Raw genomic sequence first — 25,609 nt, forward strand, 5'->3', positions numbered from 1 at the left:
GCCGTATTTATTCAATGACGTTAGCCGGCGTTAGCCGCCGGCGCTGCCTGGTGTGCGTGAAAAAAAATGACGTACACCAGGCAGCGCCGGCATAGTGGAATATGGAGCTTGGCCGCCAAAAAATGGGGCAAGTCAGGCTGAGGCAAATTTTTCGCCTCAACCCGATTTGCAGCATTTCTTTCGACTCCCAACCCCCATTGAAATGACTCCTGTCTTAGCAAAGACAGGAGTCATGCCCCCTTGCCCAATGGCCATGCCCAGGGGACTTCTGTCCCCTGGGCATGGTCATTGGGCATAGTGGCATGTAGGGGGGCACAAATCAGGCCCCCCTATGCCACAAAAAAATGAAAATAAAAATACTTACCTGAACTTACCTTAATGTCCCTGGGATGGGTCCCTCCAGCCTTGGGCGTCCTCCTGGGATGGGCAAGGGTGACAGGGGGTGTCCCTGGGGGCATGGGAGGGCACCTCTGGGCTCCTTCAGAGCCCACAGGTCCCTTAACGCCTGCCCTGACCAGGCGCTAAAAAATGGCGCAAAAGCGGCTGGACATCATTTTTTTTGACCCGCCCACTCCCAGGCGTGAATTTTGCCCGGGAGTGTAAATACGGCGCACATGCCTCGGAGTAAATTTTTTAGGCGGGAACGCCTACCTTGCATATCATTAACGCAAAGTAGGTGTCCACGCAAAAAAATTACGCAAACTCCATGGACTTTGGCGCTAGACGCGTCTAACGCCAAAGTATAAATATGGAGTTAGTTTTGCGTCGGAATTGCGTCAAAAAAACGACGCATTTCCGGCGCAAACAGAGTATAAATATGCCCCTAACATTAATTGAGCAGTGCAAAGCACGAAAATTTACTGAGCCATACACATTTCACAACAACTCACATAATCCTATGCCTTCAAATATTACCCCACAACATATACACTTTTTGCAAAAATAATGAAATGCAAACAATAGTCAACATTTCTAATTTAATCCAATGCCATTCCTGCCCTAAATGAAGTTTTAAAAACATATGCCACTGAAACATTTTTTTCATGCACTGATGACTACTAGGAATGGGACTACTGGCTAGATGGCCCTTTAGAAATCTAGGGCACAGAGTAAAATACTATTGCAAATGTTAAAAACATGAAGAAAAGGCACTGAGCTCTGCAATAATTTTCGGTTATAAAAGATGAAAAAACAATGAAATGCAAAACAAATAATAACTAGGCCCAAACTTAAACTCCAGGCCACCCACCACTATAAAATTAAAAAGTTAAATTAAAGTACAAAGAAATACTGGTGCATTTCTAAGCAAACAAATAACACCATTATACTATAGTTTGTAAACTTGTGCGATTTTACAAAACAAAGCCCTTAAATCCAAAGGAATATCCAGGAGACATAGAGAGTGAGTCATCCACCTTGAAATGCAAGTGAATGTGACCAGGATATGATCAAAGCACTGGGAGGAGCCTCATGGACAGGAACTGGAAGTTGGAGTGTCTGGGACACTTCTGTCCTGTTTGAAAAAAAGGTTTCTCACACTAAAAGGCCAACTTGAAGTGTCCATTTGTGAAGAATATCCACTTAAAAAAACTCTTTCTGACTTGATTTAGATGCATCTCAAGTAGAAAATCTACTCCAGGTGCATTTGCGCTATTGCGGGCGAGCACCAAAACCAAATCTTGTGGGCACGAATGAACTCTGTCCATGACGGATGGCGGAATTCGGGAACTCCGCATTACTCTGCATAGCACAAAGTACCCGAACTCTGAAAACTTTGCCAGTTGTGTGTCTGGGCCTAAAATCGGTAATGCCTCTGCTTAAAATGTTTAAATGTAAATGCCTGTCAATTTTATCCTATGGTTTTGGCATCTGGGGCTACCATAGAGCCAGTGCCCTACAGCCAGAAGAAAACTATTTCTGCATGCACTTACTTGGCTTACCACCCAGTTCTCTACACTATTTTTCACCTAGATACCTGGGTCTAGGCTATGCTGAAGATAGTATTAAATTAAGTATAATGCTGTTATGGTTGTCAGTGTGGTCTAATGATCCAGCTAATTTAAACAGGTGGGTCATTAAGGACTGCCTTGGTTTAGATATTTACTTTAAAAGTTCATGGCTTTGCTATATGTCAGCTACTCATTTAGGAAGGCCAGGTTGTTATTAGGCATCACACTTCATCACTTGTGAGGATGGTACATTAGTGAAAAAATGATATGGACTACACAAAATCAGAGAGCCTGCAGAATATCAGTGGAGATTTAAAATTAACTCTGCTAATTCTATTTCATTTTCTGGCACAAAATAACAGGACTTTCAACCTCAAGGAGATCACGGAATGCAAGTTAAACACAGTTGACAGTTCCCTATATAAAACAACATAGCAATATTGTTGGACCTGGCCTTTTTACAAGGTCATCCCCAAACTGTTTCCCTCCTTCCTCCTATTTTTTCTGACCTGTTGTTGTTGGCTTTTGAACTCTGGGCACTTTACCACTGCTAACCAGTGCTAAAGTGCATATGCTCTCTGTGTAAATTGTACTGTTGATTGGTTTATCCATGATTGGCTATTTGATTTACTTGTAAGACCCTAGTAGAGTGCACTATATGTGCCTAGGGCCTGTAGATCAAATGCTACTAGTGGGCAAGCAGCACTGGTTGTGCCACCCACTTAAGTAGCCCCTTTACCTTGTCTCAGGCATGCCATTGCAAGGCCTGTGTGTGCAATTTCACTGCCACTTTGACTTGGCATTTAAAAGTACCTGCCAAGCCTAAAACTCCCCTTTTTCTACATATAAGTCACCCCTAATGGGTGCCCTAGGTAACCCCTAGAGCAGGGTGCTGTGTGGGTAAAAGGCAGGACATGTACCTGTGTAGTTTCTATGTCCTGGTAGTGTAAAACTCCTAAATTTGTAATTACACTACTGTGAGGCCTGCTCCCTTCATAGGCTAACACTGGGGCTGCCCTCATACATTGTTGAAGTGGTAGCTGCTGATCTGAAAGGAGTAGGAAGGTCATATTTAGTATGGCCAGAATAGTAATACAAAATCCTGCTGACTGGTGAAGTTGGATGTAATATTACTATTTTAGAAATGCCACTTTTAGAAAGTGAGCCTTTCTCTGCACTTAAATCTTTCTGTGCCTTACAATCCACGTCTGGCTAGGTTTAGTTGACAGCTCCTTGTGCATTCACTCAGACACACCCCAAACACAGGGTACTCAGCCTCACTTCCTTACATCTGCATTTTGAATGGGTCTTCCTGGGCTGGGAGGGTGGAGGGCCTGCCCTCACACAAAGGACTGCTACACCCCCTACTGGGACACTGGCAGACAGGATTGAACTGAGAGGGGACCTGGTGCACTTCTAGGCCCCTCTTTGAAGTCTCCCCCACTTCAAAGGCACATTTTAGTATAAAACAGGGCCTCTGCCCTACCACCTCAGACACTTGCTAGAGAAGAAACCTGAACCAGAACCTGCATCCTGCCAAGAAGAACTGCCTGGCTGCTCAAAGGACTCACCTGACTGCTTTCTACAAAGGACTGCTGCCTTGCTGTTGGCCTTCTGCCTTGCTGAACTCTTGTCTTGCTGCAGAAGTGCTCTCCAAGGGCTTGGATAGAGCTTGCCTCCTGTTCCCTGAAGTTTCAGGACCAAAAAGACTTCTTTCTTTCAATTGGACTCCTTGTGCGCTGAAAACTTTGACGCACAGCTTGCTCCGCGGTGAAAAATTCACCGCACGCCGATCCAGAAAGACGCCGCTCGACCCCGCAAGGAAAAGATCGATGCGACGCCTGCGAAACAGACTGCCGCCTGTCCGGAACATTGATGCACGGCCCGTCTGGACAACGCCGCCCGACTTCCAGAGAGGAAATCGACGCAACACCTGCCGCGAGGGGGAAAATTCCACACACAGCCCACCAGAACGACGTGCAGCCGGACAACAAGCCCAGGAATCCACGCACAGACCCCGGGACATCTGGGAATCCCGCGACCCACAGAGGAGACCGGTCCACGTGCCGGAAAATGATGCCCGCACTCAGGCCCGCCCAAATCCTGCCATTTCCCACCATTCTCCCCATACCAACCCCCTGAACTCCGCCCAACCAGTACCTACTTAATGGAGGTCACTGTGCGACCCCATTGAGCAGGCCCTCCATCTCACCCTGGTCACTGAAATTGCTGCAAGGGACTACATAGCACCTGCAGTCAGTGTCTTCCCCAGTCTGCTGCCTCCCTCTGCCCAGCTGCTACCTGATTAGCCCCTCAGGCCCCCCTAGCCTCCCTGCTCTTTTTCCCACTCTTTTGTACCTGCACTTCACCACAGCTCACCCCCTCATCCCACAGTTTCCAGTGGTTTCCTCCTCCCCCTGCCTGAGTCCTGCCCACCTGGGACCTACTTAATGGAGGTCACTGTGTGACACCATTGAGCAGGCCCTCTAGTTCTCCCTGGTCACTCACACTGCTGCAAGGTGCTACATAGTGCCTGTAGTCATGACCTTGCCCAGTTGCTGCCTGCTTAGCCATGCAGGTCCCCCCAGCCTCCCTGCTTTTTTTCTCATGCTTTTTTGTTCCCAGTTTGCCCCCGGTCAGGGCCCCCCACATCCTGCGGTTTCCTACAGTACTCCCCTAACACCCCCCTGAGTCCTGCCCACCCTGGATCTATTTAATGGAGGTCACTGTGTGACTCCATTGAGCAGGCTCTCCAGCCCCCTGTCACTGACACTGCTGCAAGGTGCAACTTAGCACCTGCAGTCAGCGCCTTGCCCAGTCTGCTGCTTCCCTCTGCCCAGCTGCTGCCTGCTTAGCCCTTCAGGCCTCCCCAGCCTCCCTGCTTTTTTTCCCAGTTTGCCCCCACTCAGGTCCCCCTGGCATCCCACCGTTTACTGTTCTCTCCTCCTTCCCCCCTTATCCCCGCCCACCTAGGACCTAATTAATGGAAGTCGCTGCGTGACCATGCAACGGGTGCATCAAAGACAAGTCCGTTTGCACCTGGGCCGCACCCAGAACCAGGTACCCTGGACCTACAACCCAGCACCGGTACTCATCAGACGAAATAAAATATCTCAGACCAAAGCCCCGGTACTCCAACTTCAGCACCACTTCACTGCAATCCACCAAAGGCCTCTTCTTCTGCCACAACTGTTGCTTCTCCTGCCATGTTGGAAAAAAAGCTACCTCCACCCAGCCAACGCCAAGCCACTAAACTCAACTTCACTGCCTTCTACTCAATGTCTCATCTCTCTGCAAGCACTCTTTTGAAAGATGGGACACTCTTACCACTCTCCCACCTGGCATCATGTTCATCACCAAAACCTGGGTCACCCCTGCCTCTGCACCAGATATCACCAGTGCCACACTCTCTGGGTACAAGATGATTCACTGCAAACATACCATGAAACACGATGGAGGCATTGCCATCATCTACAAGACTCCCTCCACTGCACCACCTCTGATGACGACACTACACCGATCGTGGAACACCTCAACTTCCAGATCGAACCCAATGCCAAAACCACCATCAAAGTAACCCTTGCCTACAGACCCACCTGCCCCCACCTCTGCTTCTGCAACTCCATCCTGCCCCTCTGGCTATTGAGTCAGCCACTTCATCTTCCTAGGGGACCTGAACTTCCACCTAGAAGACCGCAATGACACCAACACTGCCTCACTACTCAACAACATGAGCATCATCGGCCTCACTCAGCTGGTCACTGTGCCCACACACAGCACAGGACACACACTAGACCCAATCTTCTCCTCCACCAACATAACCAAATTCTCCCACGCCTCCGAGGTAACATGGACTGACCACAACCTCATCCACTTCAACATGGAGGGACCACCAAAAACCCCAGCGAGACCCCACACCCTCCCCTGCTGAAACAGGAGCAACATCACAGAATCTCCCTAGAACGCCACCCTCAAAAAGACCAGACCCGACCCCACAGACACCCTTGAACACCTAGTGCAAAACTTCTACTGGATCTCCTCAGCTGCCTACACTATCGCCTGCTGAAGAAGACCACCAGGACCACGCCCACCAAACAAGCCAAATGGTTCACAGTGGAACTTCTGACCTTCAAACAACACTGCAGGAAACTAAAGATACACTGGTGCTCCAAAAAGACCACCACCAACCTCGATGCATTCAAGACGATCCTCAAAAGATACCACCACTGACTCAGAGAGATCTAGAAAGAAGCACTCACCACCCACATTGAAGCAAGTACCAATCACGCCAAAGAACTCAACATCGTCTGATAATTCTCATGCCATGTCACTGCAGATAGCACAATCCACCCCTCCCAGGACCTCTGCAACAAGCTGTAAGACCACTTCCACCACAAGATTGTCAGCATCTACAGCAACATTGACCCACCAGCCTTGACCAAACCCCATCCCACCACTCCTCCCCTTCCAGGACGACCGAATGGAAGCAGCTTTCCACTGATGACACCCTCTCCATCTAGACCTTTGTCCATTCTCGATCCCCCACGGTCCCCTGCCCGCACCATATCTACAACCTAGGAGGAGAAACTATTGGAGCCACACTCACAGAACTCCTAAAGACCTCCTTCTCCAAAGCCACCATCCCCAGCACCTGGAACCACACTGAGGTAAAGCCCCCTCCTCAAGAATCCCTCAGCCGACCCCAGCAAACTCAAGAACTACCACCCTAGCTCTCTCCTCCCCTTCCCCATCAAAGTCCTGGAAAAAGCCATCAACCACCATCTCACAGACTACCTCCAGCACAACTACCTGCTCGACCCTTCCTTATTGGGTTTCCAGCCAAATCACAGTACCGAAACTGCATTGATCTCAGCTACAATTGACATAAGGCACCTACTCAACCAAAGAGCAACAACAGCCCTCATCCTCCTCAATCTACCTGCAACTGTCAACACTGTCTCACACCGTACGCTCATCTCCATACTCCACAGCATCGGCATTCAAACCAATGCACTAAACTTGATCTTAATCGCCTCCTTCCTCTCACGCTGAACTCAAACAATCCTCCTCCCTCCATACTTCTCTGCTCACAAAGATATCACCTGTGGCATTCCCCAGGGCTCGACCCTCAGCCCTACTCTCTTCAACATCTACATGACTCCTCTGGCAGACATCACATGCACACACGGACTCAACATAATTTCCAATGCTGATGACACCCAGCTTGTTCTCTCCTTCTCAAACATTACCACACGGACCAACTTCCAAATCACAATGACCAACATTGCCTCCTCGGTGAGGAACATCTGCCTCAAACATAACTCGGACAAAACAGAGATCCTCATCTTCAGGAACAAACCCTCCCCGTGGGATAACACGAGGTGGCCCACTGCCCTTGTTCCCTCACCCTCTTCCACCAACAATGCACGAAACCTCAGGATCATCCTGAACACTCAACCGATCATGAAACAACAGATCAACGACACCTCATCTGCTTGTTTCCATATCCTCTGTAAGCTCTGCAGGATTTTCAAATGGATCCCCATCTCTATCTGGAAAACAGTCACCCAAGCCCTCTACTCCATCAGGCTAGACTACGGAAACGCACTCCATGCTGGAACAACTAAAGAGCTCTTCAACCACTTCCCGACCATCCAGAATGCAGCAGCAAGACTTTTCCTCAACCTCCCAAAAAGAATCAGCATCACCCCACACCTCAGGGCCCTCCACTGGCCCCCTATTCAGCAGAGATGCCTCTTCAAGCTCCAAACTCAAGCATACAAAGCCCTTCACAACATCGGACTTGCATACATCAACAACCACCTCTCCTTCCACCAACCTACCAGAGACCTCTGTTCAGCCTCTCTCTCCCAGGCCAGAATCCCCTGCATCTGCAGTCTACACTACAGAGCTCGCTCTTTCTCTCACCTCTCCGCTAGATCCTGGAATGACCTCCCACTCCGCCTGCCCTCCTCCCCTTCCCTGAAGGTCTTCAGGAAGCAGCTCAAAGCCTGGCTCTTCAACAGCTAGCAGCAGTGTGACGAGGCTTGCAGCATACACCCCCCCCTGTGCCTGGAGACCCCTCGGTTTGAAAAGCTTGTGCTCTACGCAAACTAGTGTATATAGGTTGTCTATGGCAGACATCTCCTCTCCCCTGCCATTGTGCTGAGTATTCCCAACATACTCCAAGCAATAAACCCATAAAAGAATGGTGAAGGCTTCTTACAGGGCTGTGATTCATAGTGCCTGACTCATAAGTACATCACGTAGACGCTTGTGCTTCGTGGTCACAGATTACAGACTCCATCACAGCCTTTGAAACAAGTTTAACTATCTAGGGACATTGTGAAAAGTTTTGTTGCCACTGGAGATAAACCCTTCAATTGACATCTCATAGATCAAGATTGTAAATACTTTGGTACTTTAGCACATCTGAAAGCATTCTGCTAGACACTACAGTGGGATAAGAAAATCTGAAATTTCATCGCTAACAGAAAAGGTTTTCCAAGAGCACCCCTAGAAAATGTTCTTTCATTTTGAAGAATATTTGTTTTCATCATTTTTTTTTATTTCACAAAGGGTAAAGAATATGGGCTAGATATACAATGCATTTTTGTGGTGCAAATAGCCTGATTTCCATAGTCAGGCCTTTGAGGCCACAAAACATGCTTTTTGTACTGTACAAACTCCAAATTGCAATCCACTAACTTGTTAAGCAAATTGCAGTTTGGGTTTGTGGGTACAAACAGAATTGCTATTTGGAAGGTGCATGTTCATGATGTATCTTCCCAACAGGGAATCTAAAATGAGTGGACTAATGTTTTGGGACCAAAGTTTGGTTGCAAAACATTCATACTTTACCACCAACTGAAAGTTGGTTTTCACCTATTCGCAAATAGGAGGAGAGTTTCCCTTGGGACCCCATCCTCTTTGAGAAAATAAAAAAAAAATTAGAGCAGGCACTAGTCCCACAGACCCCTGCCTAGTCGCATAAAAATAAAAATGACACTTTTCAATTTTATTTTTAAACACATTGGCCCTCATTTTGACAATGGTGGTAAGTGTCACCGTCGCCACGGCTATCAGCCGTCCACAAATAATTAACACCGCCAGATTTTGCCAGAAGAAGGGCGGAAATCTGGCTATAGCCATACCTGCGGATGGCATTAATGTGGCACTGCTACCACCAGCAGCGCCATGCCAGTAGACCGCCGCCAGCCATATTCTGAAAAATAATACGACCTGGCGGTGTTCTGCTGGCAGTAGCAGCATCTCATACCGTCCACTGCCAGAAGACCCCCTGGATCAAGGTAAGTTGGGTTTCCGACAGGGGAGAGGGGTGGGGGGTGTTGTGTGTGTGTATGGGGCGGTGGGGGATTTGAAGGGGGGGAGCGTGGATGGAGGGGGCTGGGGGACATCTGAGGAGTGTTTGGTGGGAGGGGACCTTCTATCAGTGAAAGGGAAGAAATTCCCTGTCACTGATAGGGCCTACCGCCATGGTTTTCATGGTGTTACGAACGCCACTGAAACCATGGTGGTAGGCAGGGTCAAAATGCCTGAGGTGGTACAATAGCGGCCGCCGGGCTGAAGATTCTTATCTCCAGCCTGACCAGTTGCTACCGCCATGGCAGTCGGAGTGGTACATTGGGGGGGTTGGAATGTCATAATGTGGCAGTAGGTACTGCCAGCCTGTTGGCTGTACTACTGCTACATTATCACCAACCGCTGGGGTCACAATGACCCCCATTGTGTTTTCCATTAAAGCAAATGGGCTTCATTTAAAAGCAAGCATTGGCAAAGCCAAGAGCACGCATCTATGCAAGAGCTATTGGCTTTGGCCATGTGTTTTAGCCATTATGTCCATCAGTGTGGCTGCTGTGCAGCATGACTGAAAGTTAGTGGTGTAGAGTGAGATGGGGTGGATAGATTGGAGTGGAATAGATTGGGTTAGAGTGAAATGTGGCAGATTAGAGTAGAGTGGAGTGAGGTAGAATGGCCTGGAGTGGAGTGGAAGTAGAGTGGGGTAGAATAGAGTGGGGTGGATTGGAGTAGATTGTGGTAGATTGGATTGGGATCCAGGAGAGAAGATTGGAGTGGCATAGATTGGAATGGGGGAGTTGGGTAAATTAGTGTGGCAGACTGGAGTGGGGAAGATTTAATTGGGGTATATTGGGGTGGAGTAGGGTAGATTGGGGTGAAGTGGGGGTATATTGGAGTTGAGTAGACTGGTGTTATTTATAGTGGGGTAGATAGGAGTAGGGTGGGTTGGGGTAGATTGGGGTAGAGTATAGTGGGATGTATTGAGGCAGATTCCAGTGGAGTGGGGTACACTGGGGAAGATAAGAGAAGGGTGGATTGGGGTAGATTGCAGTGGAGTGGGAAAGACTGGAGTGGAGTGGGGAGATTGGAGTGGATTGGGGTAGATTGACTAGGCATGGACTATAGTAGGGACTATAGTAGGCTAGAATGGAATAGAGTGGGGGTAGATTGAGGTGGGTAGTTAGAAGTGGAGTAGAGTGGAGTGGGGTAGATTGGGGAGTAAGGTAGATTGGAGAGGCGTAGGGTAGATTGGGATGGGGTGGGGTAGATTGGAGTGGGATGGAGTGAGGTAAATTGGGGTAGATCAGAGTGAAGAGGACTGGAGTGGTGTGGAGAAGATTGGGCTATTTTGGAATGAGTTAGATTGGAGTGGGGGAATATGTTAAATTGAATTGGGGAGTGCAGTAGATTGTGGTTGAGTGGGATAGATTGGAGTAAAGTGGGGTATATTGGAGTGGGGTAGTGGGTTAGATTGGAGTGGGGTAGATTGGAGTGTAGTAGACTGGAATGGGGTAGAGTGGAGGGGGAAATATTGAAGTGGAATGGGGTAGGTTTGGGAAGAGTGGGATGCAGTGGATCGGGGTAGATTGGAGTGAAATTGGGTAGACTGGAATAGATTGGAGTGGAGTGGGGTAGATAGGAGTAGATTAGAGTAAAGTGGGATAGATTACGTTGGAGTGTGGTGGTGTGGAGTAGGTTGGAGTGGAATAGATATGGTGGATTATGGTAAATTAGATTGCAGTGAAGAGGGATAGATTTCAGTGGAGTGGAGCAGATTGGAGTGAAATAGTTAGGAGTGGGATAGTTTGGAGTGGAGGTGAATAGATTAGTGTGCTGCAGATTAGGATGGCGTGAGGTAGATTGGGGAGGGGTAGATGAGGGTCGGGTGGGGTAGACTGGAGTGGAGTAGATTGGAGTGGAGGAGATAGGAATAGATTTGGGTAGAGTGGAGTACAGTGTGATGGAGTTGAGAAGAGTAGATTAGACTGGAGCAAGATAGATTGTGGTAGATTGGCATTAGGTAGATTGTGGAAGATTGGAGTGAGGTAGATTGGAGTGGGGTAGAATGGAGTAGAGAAGGGTAGATTGAAGTGGAGAGGGTTGGATTGGAGTGGAGTAGAGTGGAGTGGGGTAGATTACAGTAGGATGGGTAGAGTGGGGTAGATTGGGTTAGAGTGGGGCAGATTGTACTGGAGTGGTGTAGATTACAATGGAGTAGATGGGGTAGATTGGGGTGGATTGGAGTGGAGTGAGGTAGATTTGAGTGGAGTGTGGTAGATTGGAGTCGTGTAGATTGGAGTGAAACAGGCTTGGGGGTGGATTTGGGTAGAGTGAAGTAAGTATGCTAGAGTCCAATGGGTAGATTATAGTAGAGTGAAGTACATTGTGGTAGTTTGGAGGAGGTAGATTGTGATAGATTGGAGCTGGTTAGATTGTGGTGGAGTGGGGTAGATTGGAGTGGAGTGGGATAGATTATAATAGGGAGATTTGAATAGATTGCAGTGGACTTTAAAGTGTAAGTGGATAAATTGGTATGCAGTGTGATAAACTGGACTGCAGTAGACTGGAGTGGAGTAGGGTGAAGTGGAGCAGATTGGAGTTGAGTCAGCAGATTGAAGTAGAGTGGATTGGATTTTGGGTATGTGGATTGTGATAGATTGGAAAGGAGTGGGAAAGACTGGAGTACATTGGAGCAGAGTGGGGTAGATTTGCGTGCAGTGTGGTAGATTGGGGTGGAGTGGGTTGGATTGAGAGAGGGTCAGGTTGACTGGGACAGATTTAGTGGAATGGGAAAGATTGGAATGGAGAGGGGTAGACTGGAGTGGAGTTGGGCAGATTGGTGTACAGTGGAGTGGGGTAGATTGTAGTGGAGAGGCGTAGATTGGATGGTAGTGGAGTTTGTGGGGTAGATTGGAGTGGAGTCAGGTAGATTGGGTTGGAATTGGATAGAATGAAGTGGGGTAGATTGAAATGGGGTAGATTGGAATGTAGTGGGGTAGACTGTGGTGGGTAACCTAGGATGGAGTAGATTGGAATGGGGTACATTACAGTGGAGGTGGGTAGATTGGGTGGAGTGGATTGGGGTAAATTGAAGTGGAGTAGATTGGTGTAGATTGTACCAAGGAGTGGAGTGAGGTGGGATAGATTCGGGAACACTGGAGTGGGGTAGGTTAGAGTGGAGTAGGGTAAGTAGTGTGGAGTGGAAGGGCATAGAGTGAAGTAGTGAGTTGTGGCATGGAGCAAGTGGCACAGATTAAAGTGTTGCAGAATGGAGTGGTGTGGCATAGAGTGAAAGGGCACATAGAGAAGGAGTTTGAAGTGGCGTAGTGTGGAGTTTTCATGGTGTTGTGGTGCACTGCCATTACAGACAATGCATTTTCATTGGAAATTCCCATTACATTTAAACTTAAATACAGTATTACTGCACACAAATGACGATGGCCCTCATTACGAGTTTGGCGGGCGGCAGAGGCTGCCCGCCAAACTCATACCGCCATCTTACCACTAGTATGGCCAGAACACTGAAAGCCCTATTAAGTGTCCTGCTTGGCCGGCAGGCAGAAACAGGGTATCTGCCCACCAGCCCAGTAGGAAACAGGGCCTTAACATTGACGCAGTCTCATAATGGAGCTGGTGGCAATGTGGTGGTGCAGCGGAAGCAGAAGCATTTGGGCAGTGAAAAGCGCAATGGGGCTGTCCATGGGGGCTCCCGACACCCCCATTCCACCAGCCTTTCTATGTCGGTCCAACTGCCATGAAAAGGCTGGCGGATAGGGGAGTCGTAATCCCCAGGGTGGTGCTGCATGAAGCTCCACCCTGGCGGATTACAACTGCCGAGACCGCCAGGCTGCCGACTGGCGGCAACCTGGTGGTGTCGACAGTCGGTCCGACCGCCACCACGAGTCTGGCGGTCTTAACTCGCCAGACTTGTAATGAGGGCCTATGTGTGCAAATGTCATCACCATGTGTATTGATGTATTTTGATCATATTAAAATATCTGGGTCCACCAAACTTCAGAATTATTTTTTACAAATGTGCTTCACTTGTATTAGTTCTGATATATTCTGACACATCAGCATAATTCATTTTTTGTGTGCTAGTAAAAAAATATCCAACAGCCTCTCCTCTTACAAAGATACTCAGTCGGGTTGCCACATCAATTTTCTCACTTCTGTAGTCAGACAAAAAAAGTGAAAACATACTCCTTGGAAGAGAGTGCTTGACATTGGACCTTTGTCTTTGGATGCACAGCAAATGTGACAAAATAATCTGAAAGACTTAAAGGCCTATTTACAGAAAGCAAGTCCGTGGAAGAATAGAGTTAACAAAGTTTAGACAATGGAAAGGACAAACTTAAGCTGGATAGCCAAAAGCAAATAAAGCCAGCAAATAGAAAGCCAGAACATGCGAGCTACAAACCACAAAGTCAACAGAAAGCAATGGGTGGAATGCATTCCTAGTTCTGCATTCTGAATGTCCTTAAGTGTATTTACCAAACCCACTGATTGGTCGACTTTGACCTAAGATGATTGCTTTATGCAAAAGTGATGACAGACTTGGTGGTCTGTTGACCCTAGCAGGCCTGGGATGAGAGCGAATCCTAATGAGTCACAAATTGCAACCTATCTCATTCATATTCATGAAGTAGGTCTATTTGCGACCCGCTAGGGATAGCTTTTTAGGGTTTAATGGGCTAGATAACACCTTTGTACATTAGCAGTAGTGATTACCAAATAGTGATTTGTGAAAAACATATTTAGTAATTGCTATTACTACTGTGTGTATATTCATCCCAGCCCATAGTTACTTTTAATGAAGGACTGGTTTAACAAAACTGTTTTATTCACTTTCTGATTAAAAACTACCTTGGTGCTTTTTTACCACTATATAGATGTAAGTATTTGTGTGATATTTTCATCAAAATTTGATTTCATAGGAATGAATTTGTTATTTTTCACATAGCATCACCCTCCATCATAGTATCGAAGACCTGCAATGAACATGCACATGTCATTTAATTCAGCAGCAGCACAGTAATTTCTTTAGCAATCCATGTGTATTTAAACCTGATGCATTCATATTGCACAAACATAATATCCGGCACAGTAAAAGCCTTATTCATCTATCTTTGTTAGTAGTTTTAACAAATACTTACTTGCAGGTATCAACTGCCACTGAACCAATATAGACAACGACAGCAGTAAATATCCCTCCTTTCAAAAAACTTGTCTGGATCCCATACAATTATTAGTATACAGTGAGACATCAAATCAGTATGCACTTTAATTTTCTTCCTTTAAATTATAAACAAATGTTGCACCCTTCAGTGCTTGGGGGAAAGTACAGCTTTTCCAGATAAATCCAAACAGCAAGGGTTAAGCATTTACAAAAAAAAGCAACTAAAGATGTCAATCTAACATTCACTCTTTAAGACCTTCCAAGAATGCCATTGGTTGGCAGAGAAACTGCAAGACACAAGAATAAGGGGGGTGGGCACAGATTGCTCATAATGTCAGAACCTGGAAGGGGATTTCATAAACACCCCTGAAGCTGACAGACATTGGCAAAATATTTGTAGCTACTGGTACCAAAAGGGATACCAGCTTGGCTTGTCAACCATTTAATCAATCAGAGGTGCTAAAAAAGTGCAGCTTTTCACCCCAGGGGGTATCCAGGTGCTGAGGGCTGTCGCTGTGAGGTGGCGGTTTCTCATCCAAGACCCAGGCCTTGAGATCTTTCCTGAAGTCGAGGAGCGTGCTATCAGTAAGTAGGTGGGGAGGGTTGTACCAGAGCTTAGCTGTGATGTAAGAGATGGAGCACCCTCCGCCATGACTGTGACACACCCTCTTGACTTGATCGAGTGTGAGGGTGAGGGAGAATAAGCGTATTTCTCTGGAGGGCCCGTGGAAGAAGAGCCTGTGATTAAAGATATTGGGTCGGATGTTGTGGAAGGCTTTGTATGCGAGGGTGAGAACCTTGATTTTTTACCTCTTGTGCACAGGCAGCCAGTGGAGATCTCTGAGGTGGGAGGAGATTGCAGACCACCTGGGCAGGCCAAGGAGGAGTCTAGCTGCTGCGTTCTAGATAGTTTGGAGGTGGTGGAGGAGCTGAGCGGGGAGTCCGGTGTAGAGGGCATTTCCGTAGTCTAGTCTGCTAGCGATAAGTCCTTGGGTTACTGTTTTTCTGGCTTTGATGGGGATCCATCTGAAAATTTTACATAGTATGCAGAGGTTGCGGAAGCATTAGGAGGTTACTGCATTGATCTGTCGCATGAAGGTGAGTTTTCTGTATATGATAGAATAGAGGCTGCCAGCATGCTCAGAAGGTGTTGGGGTGGACCGAGGGGGAGGGCCACCAGGTGTCATCCCAGGGGGAGGTGTTGTTCCCAAAAACTATCACTTCCAACTTGTCACTGTTCAGCTTCAGTGATATCGGGTGCTAAGTTTTGAATTTGTTTGGGTCGGCGGATGGTCCCTTTAGGAGCGGATCTATCTCTGCTTGCTTACATGCTTCAAGAATGGTGGCAGTACTGATGGCGGTGTTAAGGATGAGTGCGAGGATGCGGCTGATTTCCCTCCACCCCAGCTTGAAGATTTAGTGGGGGCATTGATCTTTAGGAAAGCCAGAGTGGGTCAAACTCATGAAGGGAGTTTTTTTCTTGAATGGATAGTGGCTTCCAGTCAGTGATCAGGTGGTTAGGGGTGTCTTCTGATAGGGTCAGAACATGGTTGATGCTGGAGGTGAAAGTTGCTGTTGCTGCCTGTGATCTCGTGAAAGTAGTTGGCTGGTGAGTCACAGAGGGTTTGATAGTGTTTTCTGTGGCTGCTGGGCAGCAGAACTCCTTGATGATTTTGAAAAGTTCTTTGGGGTGGTTGGTGCTTTCCTCTATGTGGCTGAGAAGGGTGTCCTTTTGCTTCTTTGATGCAGTGGTGGTATTTATTCTGTGCCTCTTTGAAGGTGGTGCATTCTGCTTGGTCTCTAGGCATGCCCCTTCTGTTTTCTAGCTGCTTGCATTCTCTCTTGAGTGAGCAGAGCTCAGGAGTGAACCGACTGACTGGCTTGCTGGAGCTTCTGGTGATGGAGTTTCTTGTGGGGTGACTTTGTCATCCCCGTTGAGGATTCAATCTAATAGATTGGGGTCATCTTGCTCGAGGTTGCCGGTTGGGTTGGGTCTGCTGGAGTTGAGGGTAGTGATCCACTGTGTCTCTGTGATTTTGCCCCACCTGCGGTGTGGGTGAAGGTGGGAGTGCAAGGCTCCAGTCTGCTTGTTATAGTGAAGTGCACAATGTTTTGGTTGGTCCATCTGAGTTCTGTTGTGTGGGAGAACTTAGTTTGGTCTCTGGATTTAAAGATGGGGTCCAGGGGTGTCCCAATGTGTGTGTGGGGCTGATGACTAACTGAGTCTGATGTTGCTTAGGTTGTTGAGAAGGTTGGTGGAGTTGTGGTTGTTGGGGTTGGATAGGTGGAAATTTAAATCTCCTAAGAGCATGTAGTGTCTTGAGTTGATGGCCATGGGACAATATATTCAGTGACATCCTTGCAAAAGGCTGAGCGGGATCCCAGGGGTTGGTACACAAGAGTTCCACTGATGGTTGATCTGGTACCGGTTTGGATTAGGAAATTGAGGTGTTCCATGAGGTAAGATGTACACTGGAGCCTCTCCTTATGCAGGATGGTGATGCCTCTGCCATGTTTGTTGTGGCAGTCTTTGTGAATCAGCTTGTAACCTTGCGATATGGCACATTTGATGTTGGGATCAATGTGGGTGTGAGCCAGGTTTTGGTGATGAACATCAGGTCCAGGTTGAGGGTGGATATGGTATCCCATATTTCTCTGACATGTTTGAAGAGGGACCTTGTGTTGAGCAGTAGGCAGTGGAGTTGTTTGTTGTGTTTGGAGGGTGGTGGTGTGGAGCCGATTGGAGTCTTGGTGATGCAGGTGAAGTGGTGATTGTGGAAACAATTGCTAAGCAAGACTAATTAAGTAATTGTGCACTAAAGTTCACATTTTCAGTAGCTTCCTAAGTGTGTACCTCAGTGGACTGAAACTACATTTTGAGTAAATAGGCAGTGCATCCTCAAACAGAAGGGGAAGAACAATAACTAGGATACCATCATTGGTTAGATAAACGTTCAGATATAGCCTATTCTGATTACACAGTATAAAGACTACCTGATATGGAAGCCATTTTCCTTCAGATATGGATATCATTTACTCATGCTGCCTGTCATAGAAAGAGGAAATGATCTTAAACATGAACAAGGCAAAAGATGTAAAACACATACAGTTATGCAAGGATATTTCTGCAATGTATTTTCTAATTTATTGTATTTGTTTATTTTTTACTTCAAAATGATCTAATTATATCACTTTTAGTCAATAAATGACATACCTGGATGAGTAAATGGCATTGTATTAAAAAAGATTATATTACAGGGACTGTATACGTGGGAAAGTACCCTCATTTTGCCATGTTACCACCAATTTCTGGCAGATGTCTGCCTGTGTCAGTGTGTTTGACTGTGTCACTGGGACCTGCTAACCAAGACCCTAGTGCTTATGCTCTCTCTCTCCTCTAAATGTTGTCACTGCATACTGGTAACCCAGTACTTCACCCAAAATTGGCATACTGGTCACCCCTTATAAGTCCCTAGTATATGGTACCTAGGTAACCAGGGCATTGGGGATACCTATGGGCTGCAGTATTTCTTTTGCTACCCATAGGGAACCCATGCACAGGCTTCTAAAGGACTGCCATTGCATCGGTGTGGAAATAGTTGTTACAGGCATTGGAGGGGTAGCCTACCAGAGCCTCTGGAAATGCTTTGAAGGGCACAGATGGTGCCCTCCTTGCACAATCCAGTCTTCACCGGTTCAGGGACCCCCAGTCTCTGTTCTGGTGTGAAACTTGACAAAGGAAAGTGGAGTGACCATTCCCCTGTCCATCACCACCGCAGGGGTGGTGCTCAGAGCTCCTGGGTTTTGCCATCTTGGATTCCGAGTTGGCAGGGCACTCTGGGAGCATCTGACTGGCCAGTGCCAGCAGGTGATGTCAGAGCCCTCCCCTGATAGGTGCTTACCTGTTAGCTGACCAATGCCCCTTTCATGGCTATTTAGGGTCTCTCTCTTGGGTGGTTCTTCAGATTTGGATTGCAAGACTTCAGCAGAAATCCTCTGCATCCTTTACTTCATCTTCTTACCGAAGAAACTGCATCTGGACCCTTCAGGAACATTACAACTGCAACAAAGAAGCAAAGACGGCTTCTGCAACATTGTATCTTAGGATCCTGCCAGCAACTGCATCTGTTTCCCACTCGTGCATCCTACAAGGATAGCCAGTCTTCAGCCTGCACCAGAAGAATGAAGGAATCTCCCTTGAAGTGAAGGAGTCACTTCCCTGCTTCAGCAGGCACCCCTCTGCAGCGACGACCGGTGGCCTGCGTTCCCTCTCCTGAAGAAGTGCATGGATCCAGCAACACGGGTGGTGGAATGAAGAGTCCCAACGGACTTGAAGTCCACTGTCCAGCTTTGATGAAGGTAAGAGCTTGCCTCCCCACGCAAGCATTATCCATGGGCATTGTGTGTTTTGCAGATGCCAAGGCTTATTGGCATCCTTTAACGAAGTTCTTCATGCACCGTGAAGCTCTGGCCCCAACACTCCTTCCTGCGTGGCTCTCCGGTGGCGTGGGATCCCTTTGTGTAGTGCTGCATGGGCCTCCTATTGTACCTTCTTTGTCCCCTTGCTGTGGGACTCCTGTGCATACTGTCCCGTCTTCTTAGGGCTCTCTGAGTTGCTGAGAGACCCCTCTGCCTCCAATTCCTGTGTAGAGGCCACCAGGCCCCTCTTTGTCCCGGGCAGCGCCATTTTCTTCTAACCACGATCTTTGCATGTGCCAAGGCTTTTTGGCGGAATCCAGTGACGCAAACCAGACTGCAATCATCCATCCGGCTTGGAACATCATCTACACCCACCAGGAACCCGCATCCATCTTCTTGGGTGCAGTACTAACTGTTCTTCTTTACCGGTAGTTCTTCTTTTGCACCTTCATACTGGTTAGCAGGGGCTCCTTTTCTCCCTGGACTCTTCAGTGCTTCTTGGACTTGGTCCCCTTCTACTACAGGTCTTCAGGTCCAGGAATCCGTTGTTGGTGTCTTGCAGTCTCTTCTGGTTCTTGCTAAATCTTCTATCATGTGTTCTTGTGTGTTATAGGAAAGTTACTGTGATTTACTCCTGCTTTCCTGGGCTCCTGAGTGGGTTCTATTACTTACCTTTTGTGTTTTCTAACACTCTCAGCGCCCCTCTACACACTTGTTAGAAATGGGGTCTTTGGTTGGCAGTCAGGTTACCCCCTGTTCAAGCAAGACCCTCACTCTAGTCAGGGAAAAAGAGAATCACCCTCAGCTAACCCCTGCTTACCCCCTTGGTAGCTTGGCAGAGCAGTAGGCTTAACTTCAGAGTGCTAGGTGTAAAGTATTTGTACCAACACACACAGTAACTTAATGAAAACACTACAAAATGACATAACACCGGTTTAGAAAAATAGGAAATATTTATCTAAACAAAACAAGACCATAACGACAAAAATCCAACATACACAAGTCAAGTTATGAATTTTTAAAGATTAAACTAAACAAATAGCGCTTAGAAACAAAAATGCTTCGATGAGATGTTAACACAGCGTTGTGACGGAGTCGTTCCCAACAAGCTGACACCAGCGGCGCCGGACAAGGAGTCTTGTAGACCCCCAAGTACAGTACCTTTGGTGAAGAGTGAAAACAAGCCAAAGCGCGAAGTCGGGGATCGCGGCGTCTGTGCGAAACGTTGAATCCGCGCACTTCGAGCGGTGTCGGTCACGACGTGGTGCGGCGACTTCCACGGAGTCACGGACTTCAGCGGGGCTGCCGCGGCGTCGGGCCTGCGAAGAGTGTCGCGTTTCAGCGAAGGTCACGGTGTCGGGTGCAGGCGGCGTCACCGGATTCAGCAGCGGCGTCGGTCCGGAGTCGTCCGAAGTCGATTTCCTTGGATTTCCACCAGCTTTCCTTTCAAGGGCCCAGGGACTGGATAGGGCACCACTTGTCAGAGCAGGAATCTCTCCAGAGACTCCAGGTGCTGGCAGAGAGAAGTCTTTGCTGTCCCTGAGACTTCAAACAACAGGAAGCAAGCTCTAAATCAAGCCCTTGGAGATTTCTTCACAAGATGGAAGGCACACAAAGTCCAGTCTTTGTCCTCTTACTCTGGCAGAAGCAGCACTGCAGGAGAGCTCCACAAAGCACAGTCACGGGCAGGGCAGCACATCTTCCTCAGCTCTCAGCTCTTCTCCAGGCAGAGGTTACTCTTGGTTCCAGAAGTGTTTCTCAAGTCTGTAGATTTGGGTGCCCTTCTTATACCCATTTTAGTCTTTGAAGTCACCTTTCTTCAAAGGGGACTCACACCTACTTGTGAAATCCTGCCTTGCCCAGGCAAGGCCTCAGACACACACCAGGGGGTTGGAGCCGGCATTGTCAGAGGCAGGCACAGTCCTTTCAGATGAGAGTGACCACTCCACCCCTTCCTCCTAGCAGAGATGGCTAATCAGGAAATGCAGGTTACACCCCAGCCCCCTTTGTGTCACTGTCTGGTGCGAGGTGAAAAACAACCCAACTTTCAAACTGACCCAGACAGGGAATCCACAAACAAGGCAGAGTCACAGAATGGTTTAAGCAAGAAAATGCTCACTTTCTAAAAGTGGCATTTTCAAACGCACAATCTTAAAATCAACTTTACTAAAAGATGTATTTTTTAATTGTGAGTTCAGGGACCCCAAACTCCACATGTCCATCTACTCTCTAGGGGAATCTACACTTTAATCATATTTAAAGGTAGCCCCCATATTATCCTATGAGAGAGACAGGCCTTGCAACAGTGAAAAACGAAATTGGCAGTATTTCACTGTCAGGACATATAAACCACATTACTATATGTCCTACCTTATCCATACACTGCACCCTGCCCTTGGGGCTACCTAGGGCCTACCTTAGGGGTGCCTTACATGTAAGAAAAGGGAAGGTTTAGGCCTGGCAAGTGGGTACACTTGCCAAGTCGAATTTACAGTGTAAAAATACACTTACAGACACTGCAGTGGCAGGTCTGAGACATGACTACAGGGTTACTTGTGTGGGTGGCACAACCAGTGCTGCAGGTCCACTAGTAACATTTGATTTACAGGCCCTGGGCACCTCTAGTGCACTTTACTAGGGACTTAACATTAAAACAAATATGCCAATCATGGAGAACCAATTACGTACACATTTTAAACAGGAGCACTTGCACTTTAGCACTGGTTAGCAGTGGTAAAGTGCCCAGAGTAACAAAAACAGTAAAATCAGAGTCCAGCACACATCAACAACCTGGGGAACAGAGGCAAAAAGTTAAGGGAGACCACGCCAAGGATGAAAAGTCTAACAACACTACACTTGCCTAGGTGGGAAACCGACTTTCGCATTCCACTATTTTAGTATATGGTTTGTGTTCCCCCCAGGCCCATTTCTCACTACTGTGATTTCCACTATTTGCATTGTTTTCTAACTGTTTTTACAGCTATTTCTGCATTCTACTACATGTACTGTGTATATTACTTAACTCCTAAGGGAGTTTAGTCTCTAAGGTATTTTTGGCATTTGTGTCACCAAAATAAAGTGCCTTTACCTTGTAACACTGAGTATTTTCTTTCATGTGTGTTAGTACTGTGTGACTACAGTGGTGTTGCATGAGCTTTGCATGTCTCCTAGTTTGGCCTTGGCTGCTCATTCACACTACCCCTAGAGAGCCTGGCTTCTAGACACTGACCCAGATTTACAAGGCTCTTGCGCCTCCTTGCACCACACTAGTGTCATATTTTTTATGTTAATGTTGTGTTACAGCGGCCATTTCCCCACGCCATATTTGCAAAGTGGCACAATGCAAGCATTGCATCACTTTATAACCACATGTGCCACATTATACATGTGCCAGATATAATTTTTGCAAGGGGGCGTGCCCAAGCAGGGAGGCCACACAAAATGGTGCAGTGAAATGTACAAGACTTTACTGCAACATTTTTTTCGTCATTTTTAATGCCTGCTCGGGCAGGTGTTACAGTAACGGGGCCATAGTAACCCATGGACCTCCCTAGTGCTTTGCTGCACTAGTGCCATAATTTATGTTCCTAATCCAACAAAGTGCCACAATAGTATCATAAATTATGACGCTATTGTTGAAATGAGCACCATGGTGCACCGTATTGTAAATAAGGCACAACTATGGTGTCATTATGTGGGGCAGGGGCGGAACAACAAAAGAGGCACATCTGGACCAATGCACCACTTTCTTATATATCTGGCCCTTTGTGTCAAAGGGGTGTTGTCGATTTGCTGCTTGTGCAGATCGGTGTACACACTTATAGATTTTGATGTAAAACCTAAAGATAGCCAGACTGGGCTTTGTGTCAAAAAATGTCTCCTTCAAGCAGGCACTAACAAGGAGAAATGTTTTCATTTACCCAACAAACCCACAATGCTTGAGTTCTGAAGTGCAAAGCACACACACAGTGCACAGGGCCCTTCTATGTTCATGTGTGTGCTCAAAGTGTGTAAGTGTGTGCTTCCAGTACAAATTTAATGCTAGACAGCACATTCTGACCTCTGTGAGGCTGTGAGTCAGACAAGGCAGTCATTTACAGTTCCAGTGCAGGGGATGGCAGCAGCAGCAGCCCAATCGTAGTAAATTTGGCTCTGTTCTTTGTTTTTCTTCTTGAGCAAAGCAGCTAAGCAACCTTAGTTGCTGCACTTCATAGCGAAAAAGCCAGTAGGTCTCGCTTATGCAAGAGCTATTGTCTTTGTCAGTGTTTTAGCCACGTTGTACAGCTGTAGCGCTGCTGTACAGCATGGCTGTAAGAAAGGAAAATAAAAAGCGCTATGATGCTGTCAGCAGTGGCTGCTTCATAGTGCTTTTGAGGGTCGAGTGCGCAAGCACTCTAGCCTGCTGTAATCTCTCTGTGAGCTTTTAACAATGCCCACCGCACACCCTACAGTTTTGTTGGTTTGTGGGCTTGCCTTTTAAAAATCATTTGATTTCATTTGTGAAAGGCATGCATATGTCATGCCTTTTCTGGTGCCTAGCCCTCCTCAAACGCACCGGCAAACTACTGAAAACATACGAGGCTCCATGTTTTCCGCATGGCTTCTGGGCTACTTTTTCTTTTTATTTTCTACAAAGCGCGATCTCGCTGGGCAGTAGTCGAGCGCTTTGCATGACATCAACCCTGTTACATGGATAATTGCACATTTGCCGATACATTTGACTACGAGCGAGCTTCTGTTTCCTTTTGTGTGGTCCTTCACACTCATAGTGTGGAGCTTAAATCAGCTCGCACATGTGAAACTTTATCAATTTAATGTTTAATTTATGTTGCAAGAAAAGTTCAGTTAGGACTTTACAACACTAATAGCTCTAAGTAGAGCAAATGCGAAACCCATTGTATTGCCAATGTTTTTCTATACTTCTAGCCATGTCGTACAGCAGTGTGGCTGACGTACAACATGGCTAAACGAAACACTGACAAAGCCAATAGTTTTTGCAAAGGCAAGAATTATTGGCTTTGCCGATGCTAGTTAGCAGAAGCATTTCCCTCTCAACAAATACCTTCTCTGTCAAGCTGCACCGTCCCTCACTGTTCCCAACACACCATGCAATATATTATTTTACCCCTCACACCACCTCTCCCCTTTCAGTAATCCTCAGAGCAGGCAGACCCCAAATGGATCCTCAGGGAGGCGGGGAGGGTAGGTCTTCTTGCCTTGTTTCTTTTAAGACAACGTTTTAAGTGGAAAAAATGAGGGGGGGTGTCGAGGGAGGGATTGAGCAAAGTGGCCGGCAAGAAGCAGCGCACATAAGAACCAGGAGTACTAACGGCACAAAGAATCTTTCCTTTTTTCATCATTTTTCATCTAGCGCGAACTAGAACTGAAGGTATGGGAGCGCTTTACACGAGCGACAACTATATCATACTAGTTCACAGTTGTTTTAGGGGAGTGTACGTGTTTTGCCCACAGGACCTTGCATACAGCGCAAAGTTGAACGGAAGGTATCGCAGTGCATTACTTGAGTGCCAATTAAATGATGCAAGTTCACTTTTTTTTTTTTTTAAGGGGAGAGTGCATGTTTGTGTTTATATGCTTCCCCCACCACATTATCTGGGTCACTCCGAAGCACTGTGGCCCATATTTATACTTTTTGACACAAAACTGCGCTAACGCAGTTTTGCGTCAAAAAAATTAGCGCCGGCTAACGCCATTCTGAAGCGCCATGCGGGCGCTGTATTTAATCAATGACGTTAGCCGGCGTTAGCCGCCGGCGCTGCCTGGTGTGCGTGGAAAAAAACGACGTACACCAGGCAGCGCCGGCGTAGGGGGATATGGGGCTTGGGCGTCAAAAAATGGGGCAAGTCAGGTTGAGGCAAATTTTTCGCCTCAACCCGATTTGCGTCATTTTTTTTCACTCCCAACCCCCATAGAAATGACTCCTGTCTTAGCAAAGACAGGAGTCATGCCCCCTTGCCCAATGGCCATGCCCAGGGGACTTCTGTCCCCTGGGCATGGTCATTGGGCATAGTGGCATGTAGGGGGGCACAAATCAGGCCCCCCTATGCCACCAAAATTTTTTTTACAAAATGACTTACCTGAACTTACCTAAATGTCCCTGGGATGGGTCCCTCCAGCCTTGGGTGTCCTCCTGGGGTGGGCAAGGGTGACAGGGGGTGTCCCTGGGGGCATGGGAGGGCACCTCTGGGCTCCTTCAGAGCCCACAGGTCCCTTAACGCCTGCCTTTTGCAGGCGCAAAAAAACGGCACAAAAGCGGCCGTACGTCATTTTTTTTTACCCGCCCACTCCCGGGCGTGAATTTTGCCCGGGAGTGTAAATACGACGCACATGCCTCGGAGTCAATTTTTTAGATGGGAACGCCTACCTTGCATGTCATTAAGGCAAAGTAGGTGTCCACGCTAAAAAATGACGCAAACTCCATGGACTTTGGCGCTAGACGAGTCTAACGCCAAAGTATAAATATGGAGTTAGTTTTGCGTCGGAATTGCGTCAAAAAAAACTACGCAATTCCGGCGCAAAAAGAGTATAAATATGCCCCTGTGTGCTTCTCTGCACTCCCGAGGTGTACAACAGAGATCACTGAAAAACATGCAACATCCTATGGGTGGGCTCAAAGCTCCTTTTCAGATTTTTTTTTTTTAATTAATCACAATAGATCGTCGTCATATAGCCACCGCGCAAGCACGCTGCACGTAGAGGAGCCCTAAAAATGAGAAAAGCT

This window comes from Pleurodeles waltl, chromosome 9 (assembly GCF_031143425.1).
Source record: "Pleurodeles waltl isolate 20211129_DDA chromosome 9, aPleWal1.hap1.20221129, whole genome shotgun sequence".
Classification (NCBI taxonomy): domain Eukaryota; kingdom Metazoa; phylum Chordata; class Amphibia; order Caudata; family Salamandridae; genus Pleurodeles; species Pleurodeles waltl.